This window comes from Bos indicus, chromosome 27, assembly GCF_029378745.1.
Source record: "Bos indicus isolate NIAB-ARS_2022 breed Sahiwal x Tharparkar chromosome 27, NIAB-ARS_B.indTharparkar_mat_pri_1.0, whole genome shotgun sequence".
NCBI classification, from domain to species: domain Eukaryota; kingdom Metazoa; phylum Chordata; class Mammalia; order Artiodactyla; family Bovidae; genus Bos; species Bos indicus.
Window position 1 is genome coordinate 6,960,907 of NC_091786.1, and position 9,138 is coordinate 6,970,044.

Sequence of the window (9,138 nt, forward strand, 5' to 3'; positions counted from 1 at the left end):
TGGCTCAGTGCCCCCGGGGCCACCTCTCCACTCCCTGAGCCTCTGGCGGCTGGGGTTTGAGCATGCACTCCTGTCCTGGGAACTCCATCTGAGCGGTTCTGCGGGGACCCAGAGCAGAGCAGGTGGGAGGAGCTGCCTCCAGGCCTGCAAGCCGAGCACGGGATCCAACTGCTGCAGCCGAGGGAGATGCGCATCCATGTGACTCCCCGACAACTCAGGGCTTGCGGTGAAGGGTTATTTATTAGAATCTCTCCCTGGCCTTGGACGCAGCCCTTCACGTCGTCGGTGTGTGCGGTTGTGCAATCCTCCAGCCCTATAAAGGCGGTGACCCTGCCTCCACTGGAGCCTCTGGAGCCTCTGGAGCCCGGCCTCCCCTGAGCCTCCCTCCCCGGGCCTCCGGCCGCCGGCGGCCACCATGAGGGTCTTCCACCTGCTGCTGCTGGCTCTCAGCTTGCTTCTCTCCCAGCTGGGCCCAGGTGAGCCGGGACCCTGCAGCGCCTGGGGCTGGAACTCGGGGACACGTCTGAGGTTGACCTTCTCTGCAACCCAAGCCCAAGGCAGCAGGAAGGCCTCTCCGGGGCTAAGCTGCCTGTCGGGGGCAGAGGGCACGGGGTGGTCTGACAGTGGGGTCCAGGCCATCCTGAGTGCAAGGAGTGCACCTGCCTGCCTAGAGTCTCCCTGGGCTAGTTCTCCCAGGAGCCTGAGGGCAGCTGAGCGGCAGGAGGGCCCTCCTGTCTCTCTCTCATCTTTCCCTCAGGGCTCCCTTCCCTCTGCCCTTGGCGGGGATGTGAGGTACCAGGCAGCCCCCACACCCCAAGCCCTGTCTCTGTCTTGGGATTCCAGAAAGTATCCTCTGTGAAGGGGACCCCTACTCCATCTGCAAGATGCCCCCTTACCCCCAAGAGGCACAGCATCCCAGCCAGCCCAGAGGTGCGCCTCATCTCTTGCCAGGGCCCAGGGTGGGCCCTCCCAGGTGTTCTCCTGCAAGCAGGTGCCACCTGCCCTGCCCACAAGACCAGTTCCACCAGAGTCTTTGACTTACCCGTGTGTAGACACTCAGGGATCCACCTTCCTTCAGAAATCCGCTCACATCCTCCAGGGTGGCCCATTCCCCAGTGTACCGCAGGGGAGCTCTGTGTCAGGCCAGGGGATGCCAGTTCCTTGGGGTCAAAGCAGCAATGCCCCTGGTGTAAGAGAAGGTGAGCCCCTGCCTGCCAGAAGAATCAAGAACACAGTTTATCCCATCCCTGCCACTCACTCCCAGGTCATCTCCAGCCAGTCACCTCTTCTGGCTGTTAGTTTCCTCGTTGGCAGAGTGAGTGGGCTACGGCAGAGGGCTCTAAGAGCGTTAAGCTCTGGAATTCTCTGCAAGCCCCACTGTGCTTTCCTCCAAGGTAGCACGTCGTTGTGCAGTTAGTTGGGCCTCATTTACTCCAGGGGTTCCTCAGGGCTCCCCTTGGACAGCTGGGTTCCAAAGTATTCCAATACAGAACTTTAATGTTTCCAGTCGGGACCCTTAAGAGAGGCAGAGAATCCATGTAGTGTCCTGCTGTTATCATACTCATCTCACAGCACGTGAGTTCATAAACAGCCATGCAAAGTCTCTTACTGCAGCTCAGTTTACATTGAAAATGTTTGAAAGCCACTATATTAACATGAAGAGTTGTTTTCAGTCTGTGACATCTAAGTAGGATTACAAGCATCTCATCCAAAGCCTCGAAAAAGGGTGTTCCCGGGGACATGCAGGAGGAACTGCGCTTACTAATCACTCCTTCCAGAAATGGCAGCTGATCTGATGGTGTGCCCAGCGTAAACTGGACTGGCTTAGATACTGCCCTTGGATGACACGCAAACCCTGTCTGCACAGAAGCAGCAGCAAAGAGGGCCTCAGGATGGGGACCTTCAGGACTGCTCGCTGAGCCCAACTCTTCTTCTAGAAGGGGCGGAGTGGGGTCCTCCCCACCTCTGGGCTGGAGCTAGGGGTCCTGAGCAGCGGGGTCCGTGCAGGTGGAGCACCCCCTCTGAGCCCTGAGATGCTCACACCAGGAAAAGGGCTGCAGGGAAGGGTAAGCTCGACACCACGTTTTCTGGGGGATGCAAAACTTCTGGAGGAGAGGAAGAGCCCAGGTGTTTTCTGCGTCAGAACACACTGTGGTCCCCAGCCTGTGTCCCAGGGTCGAGGTGTCCTGCACTCAGCTGGGGTGTTTCCCCTCCTTGTGGTTGCGTGCTCGTTGCTGTGTGCTGGTTGTTGTGGCTGCTGCAGCTGCCCCTGCAATACCCGCCCTGCCAGCAGGCTGCCCCAATTCCAGAGGCCTGGGGCTAGTGCAGGGAGGGAGGCAGCACTACTCAGCCACCCTGAACCCCTACAGGGTCGGTTCACTCCTTTTCTGGAAGAGCCCTCAGACCGGGTCGTTTCACAGGTGGGGAATCGAGGCCCGTGAGGCCCTGAGGAACCAGCGCTTTGTGGTCACTGCAGGAGATCCTAAGACTTGGTGTTCTCTTGAACAGTCTTCCTCCCGGTCAGAGAAAAAGGCCTGTGTCGCCCACTGTTAGCTTACACGGATGGTCTTTGTGTGAACATGGAATAATGTCACAGTGGCAAGACCACCCAGGTTCCTGCAGAAGCTGGACGGGAGCCCAGCAGAGGTGCTGAGAAAGGCTGAGGCTGTGTCCTCGCTGTTCAAGGAGTATTGGGCGAAGAGCTGCTGCAGGCAGGCATTGCCCTGGGATGAGGGGACGTGTCAGGGAACAGCCCCGGAATCCATGGTCGCACATTTGAGAAGCAGAGCACAAGCAAACCGATTACAGAATTCCTTAGCTAATGACAGTTGTGCTGTGAAATGCTGTTAAGGGCACAGTGCTAGGGGAACACGTGACGATGAGAGCTGACGGGGCCTCGAGGAGCCAGGAAGGCTTTGTTGAGGATGCTGAGAAGTGAGGGAATGATGAAAGTCATTTTTGAGTTCATGGAATTTTCAAAATAATATTTCTTTTAACTCTCTCCCACTTAAAAGTCAGGATATGTCACACAAAAAAGTCAGATTTTTATCTTCTTTCCTTAAAAAAGTTTTAAAATTTTATCTAACTTTTAATTTTATATTGGAGTATACTTGATGAAAAATGTGTTATGTTCAAGTGTACAGCAACATAATTCAGTTGTACGTATACATGTATCTACTCTTTTTTCAAAATCTTTTCCAGTTTAGGTTGTTACATAATATTGAGCAGAGTTCCCTGTGCTATTCGGTAGGTCCTTTTGGTTGCGTTCTCCGTGGCTTCAGTCAAAGTCTGTCTCTGTGACTCCATGGAGTGTAGCTTGCCAGGCTCCTCTGTCCATGGTATTGTCCAGGCAAGAATACTAGAGTGGGTTGCCATGCCCTCCTCAGGAGATCTTCTTGACCCAGGGGTTGAACCCAAGTTTCCTGTGTCTCCTGTATTGCAAGCAGATCCTTTACCTGCTGAGCCACCAGGGAAGCCCTTTCAGTTATCCACATCAAATATAGCACTGTGTACATGTTATCTTCTCCTAAAGACACAACAGATGTGGCAGACTCCTGCATGGCAGCAGTGAGCTGCAGCTCAAGAGTGGCTTTGCCTCCACACAGGATGCATTCCTTAGGACACCGCAGACCCCACCAGTCCCTACTGCCTCACCTCAGCCCATTTCACAGAGCTGTGTTATCTGCCTGGCTGAGGTGGGAATCTGGATTTTCAGCCCCAGGTTAACTAAACCAGTGAAAGTGAAACTGGAGTCATCTTTGCCCGGGGGTGTTTTTGAAGAGCTCTGGTACCAAAGTTCTTTATCTCTTAGCCCAGAAAAGAATTCAATGACAGGCAAAGTGATAGAAGTGATTTATTAGAATACAACATTTGTGAGGTTTAAAAGTGGGCAGGCAATGGGGTGCTGCACCCCCAAAAACTTACAGCCTTCTTTTATAAGCAATGGAAAAGTGGGGAGGGGGAGAAGAACTTCTTTGACTTTCTTAAGTGGACATCATGCTTCCAACATTGCTCCTCCTCCAGATCGAGCAGGGGCATTTTCTCGTCTCTTCCTGGTCAAGCTAAGTCCACAAATTAGTTCTACTATGTGTGCAGAGAGCATGTCCTGGGGGTCATTGACTCACTGAGCTCACTGGGCAGATGTGGGTCTCATGCCACCGTTGTTTTACTGTTTTGAGCCATGCCTCGTGCCTCTGCTGCACAGTTTGGTTGCTAAGCAATCTGCTTGGTTTTGGGGTTAAGCAAACCTGCTCTCTCGAGTGATCACTAACTTACAGGGGTCTCCCATATTTTTCTGCTTGCAATCCCCTAGTGGGATTAACTATTTCATCACCTATTTTGTCTCTTCATCTGCCTCTGTCAAAACGAGAGAGGGCAAGGACAAACCATATGGAAGGAGAGCTGGGATCAAAGCCCAGGAGGTAGGCGAGCCGCTCAGTCGTGTCCGACTCTTTGTGACCCCATGGACTGTAGCCTGCCAGGCTCCTCCATCCATAGGATTTCCCAGGCAAGAATACTGGAGTAGGGTGCCATTTCCTTCTCCAGGGGATCTTCCCCAACCCAGGGATTGGACCCTGGTCTCCTGCATTGCAGGCAGACTCTTTACCACTGAGAAACCAGGGGGTCCCCTTGAAAGCCCAGACATCCAGATAAATTAAAAAAAAACAAACAAACACAGAGCTCTCACTCTTACTCTAGTCTTCCCAGCTCTGCTATGGGGAGGAAGAATCATTACCCCCATTTTGTGGCTTAATAACTTGGCTAAAGTCACATGATTGGTAACAGACAGAGCAGCAACTCTGTCAAACCCAGACCATCAGCTCCAACTCTGCAGGGCTGTCAAGGCACAAAGCATGCTGGGACCAGGGTGAGGGCTCAGGAGAGGAGCCAGGGATGTAGGGAAGCACAGGTCAATCAGGCCTGAGGCAGCAGGAGACTCCATCTGTGTTCAGGTGGGCCCCAGTGGCTTTCAAACCAGAGAGTCACAGAATCAAACATGGTTTCTTCTTCTTTGTAAGGATCTATTTCTTCATTTTGGCTGTGCTGGGTCTTCGTTGATGTGAGGACCTTCTCTAGCTATGCAGCGGGGGCTGCTCTTTGTTGTGTGTACAGGCTTCTTGTTGTAGTGGCTTCTCTTGGGGATGAGCACGGGCTTTCCGGAACATGGGCTTCAGCAGTTGCAGATCCCACGCTCTAGAGCACAGGCTCAGTAGTGTGGCACGTGGGGTTCAGTTGCTCTGAGGCATGTGGGATCTTCCTGGGCTGGGGATCAAACCCATGTCTCTTGCATTGCAAGGCAGATTCTTAACCACTGGACTGCCAGGGGTGCCCCAGACATGGCTCCTTTAAGTGATTGGTCTCCTGGGTGTGGAGGCTGGACAGAGGAGAGGCCCTGTCATCTGGAGTAGTTTTTTATATATTCTACATAGCAGCCCTGTCAGCTGTAAGCATGACAAATATCTTCCTTCACCTTGTGCCTTACTTTTTCACTCTCTGAATTTTCCACATTATTTTAAGGTGGTTAAGTGTGTCATATTTTTTCCTTTAGCGTTAGTACTTTGATGCCTTAAGAAATCTTTTTCTAGCCCAAAGGCATGAAGAGTGTTCAGTGTTGTCTTCTGAGGGCTTATTGATTTTCCTTTTACATCTAGGTTTATAATCATCTGGCAGTGATTTTTAATGTGCACGTATAGTGTGACTAAGGGTAAAGGGTTTATTTTTTCCATATGAATATTTAATAGTTCCAGAACCAAGCATGGAGAAGACCATTTTCCTCCACTGTTATGCTGAGGCACTGTTGTTCAACTTTCAGTATCTGCATGGATCTCCTTGGGCATCTTCTGCTATTCTGTTTGTATATTCGTCTGCCCTGTTCCGTTGGTATGTTTGTATCCTCACCATCTGGTCTAATTACAGTGGCTCTATGCTGCTGCTAAGTCACTTCAGTCGTGTCTGACTCTGTGCAACCCCATAGACGGCAGCCCACTAGGCTCCTCTGTCCCTGGAATTCTCTAGGCAAGAATACTGGAGTGGGTTACCATTTCCTTCTCCAATGCATGAAAGTTGAAAGTGAAGTCGTTCAGTCGTGCCCGACTCTTCGCTACCCCGTGGACTGCAGCCTAACCAGGCTCTTCCATCTATGGGATTTTCCAGGCAAGAGTACTGGAGTGGGTTGCCATTGTGCTCTATAATTAGTCTCAAAATCCAGTAAAGCAAGTTCTCCTGCCTTTTTTGCTAGGACTGCCTTAGCTATTCTTGGTCCTTTGAATTGCCACAAAAATTTTAGAATCAGCTCTTCAAGTTTCACTGCAAGAATATCCTGGGATTTTCATGGTTTTGGGCTAGCACCGCAGCTTGCTGCTGCTGCTGCTAAGTCGCTTCAGTCGTGTCCCACTCTGTGGGACCCCATAGAACGCAGCCCACCAGGCTCCCTCGTCCCTGGGATTCTCCAGGCAAGAATACTGGAGTGGGTTGCCATTTCCTCTCCAATGCATGAAAGTGAAAATTGAAAGTGAAGTCGCTTAATTGGGGGAAAATTAAAAGTTTAAAAATAATTAATCCTCCAATGCTTAAGCATAGTATTTCTACTTATTTAGGGCCTCTTTAAATTACAAAAAAAAAATACTATATTCTTTACAGATAGAGATATTGCACATTATTTTTTAGATTTGTAACCAGGCATGTTTTATGCTCTTCTATAAGGTGTTTTTATTTCTTTCTTTTTTTTTTTCCTATTGATTGCAGAAGTAAAATTCTTTTTTTCCTTTTTGTATATGATCTCATGGACAGCAAATTTGTTAAGCTTTCCTTTTAATTCCTTTTAGACTGCCTACATATAATCATAATATCTGCAAATAGAGACAGTTTTTTTTCTGCTTTCCAACGTTTCTACCTTTGGTTTCTTTCTTTCTTATCTTATTCCCCTAACTAGTGCCTCAAGTACAATGTGGAATGATAATGACTAGCAGTTACACTCGTCTGATTGCCGTCTCATGGAATGTTTCAGTGCTTGACCATTAAGTGTACAGGGTGCTGTAGGCTTCTGTAAGTACTCTTTATCAGGTTAAGGAAGTTTACTCCAGTTCCTTATTTGGTAGGAGTTCTTTCTTTCTTTTTTTCAATCATGAATCAATGTTGAATTTTTTCCAATATTTTCCTGCACCTTTTAACATAATATAACCATTGACTGATTAGATAATGAGAACATTTAATCTCTATTCCTCTGTCAGTTAGTTAGGAAAAAGTGATACATTTCTTGGAGAATTAAGTGCAGCCATAATGGGATGGACATGTACACACTGCTATATATAAAATGGTTTATATAAAATGGTATATATAAGTACTATACGTCCAACAAGGACATATTGTATAGCACATGGAACTCTGCCCAATGTTACACGCCAGCCTGGATGGGAGGAGCATTTGGGGGAGAATGGATACATGTACATGTATGGGTGTGTTCCTTTGCTGTCCGCCTGAAATTATCACAACATTGTTAATCAGCTATACTCCAATATAAAATAAAAAGTGTAAATTTAAAAAAAGTAACCATAAAAGTGCTATTTCCCCACCAAAAGAAAGATGACCAGCCTCAGAATCTTGAAAATGATTGAGATCACATAATCTAGTCTCCTTAATTTTAAATTTGAGAACTGGGGTTCAGAATGTTTGAGTGCTTTGCTAAAAATCACACAGACTCATTCTAGAATAAGGAACGTAACCAAAGCACTCTGATGAGATATGTTGCTATTCCTTTTGGCCCTATAATGTACTGAATCTTCAAAGATAATGCCAAAAAATGAGGGCTCACTAAGGGTGGAGACACAATAACCCACCAGCATTGAGGGGGCTCTTCAGATGCCATGTTTCACGAGCAGCTCCACAGGTCATTTTGGTGTAAAGCTCTTGCAAGGGAAACCCCTGTGATGTGCTTTGCAAAGGGCTGTCTGTCCTACTTTCCCCTGAAATCCCTGTGGCCACAAGCCAGGAGTCTGACATGGTTGTTTTTCCCTTCTCTCAGGTGCCAGCCAGCTTATGGCTCTCGGCCAGCAGTCTGACAGCTACATATGTGCCAGGAAAGGGGGGACCTGCAACCTATCGCCCTGCCCCCTCTACAACAGGATCGAAGGCACCTGCTACAGGGGCAAAGCCAAGTGCTGCATCCGTTGACTCTGAGCTGGGAGCGACGGCAGAGAGCACTCAGGAGCCACGTGGAGTATTTGTAACCATTGTTTTAATAAAAGGATTTTGTGAGGCGGACATCCTTGAGACTAGAATGAGTCTTGTATCTCCTTTTGGAAGAGATTAAGAAAGTTTGAAGTTTGAAAGGGCAGACAGGCCAGGCTGCAAAGCCCACCGAGTATGGGACTGGGGGATGTTGATGAGGCCATGAGCCGTGCCACCTCCACTCTGCTTCATCACCAGATCTACAGGTGAGCAATGCAGGGGGTCCAGGTGAGACCGAGAGCACATGATAAATGACAGAGCCTCAGGCCCCCTCATTCGTAGCAGAAGCTCATCCCAGACCCAGTGATCTCAGCAGCCTGTCCATCTGCTGAGCCCAGAACTGCTGCCCCTGCTCCTCCCTGGGCTGGGACAGTGGGCTGTGGGTTGGTTAACCTTAGCATTTGAGAACTTTCATTAGGACCATAAACCTATCCCGAGTAAGGAGGCCTAATAGCTGGTTCCTGGAGGACCATTTCTAACTCAGGCACCGTCACATGATCTACTTACACATCACTCACAGAAGCATTCTCCAGGACCACTGCCCCTGCCTTTTGTCATCTCTGCACCACGAGGCCTGTAGACACCCACTGCTGGGAGAAAGAGGGTTGCCTTCCCTTTACTCCAATAAATTTCTTACAACTCCTGATGATACACTCACTGTCCTCTCCTTCATCTGGCAAGAACAAGTCCACATTCCACTTTGATCAGTCACAAGCACACATAAAAATCAAGCAGTATAAAAATGTGGGGGAATTCCCTGGTGGTGCAGTGGTTAGGGGAGTGGGTAGTATCAACTAAGTCCTTGTGGTTTATGAGACAACAGATGGTGTTTAAAGTTGATAAGTGAAAATAAGAGGGGTAAGCATGTCATTCAGAGAAGGAGCAGAGGTGAATGTGAAAAACATTGAAAGG

General features: G+C 49.0%; 1 long non-coding RNA gene across 1 annotated transcript; it reads left to right on the forward strand.

Moving 5' to 3' along the window:
- Window positions 1–216: 216 nt before the first annotated feature.
- LOC139180195 (uncharacterized) lies at window positions 217–8,270 on the forward strand. The gene is made up of 2 exons (XR_011564505.1): window positions 217–476; window positions 8,021–8,270. It is a non-coding gene; the product is annotated as an uncharacterized lncRNA (long non-coding RNA).
- Window positions 8,271–9,138: the final 868 nt, after the last annotated feature.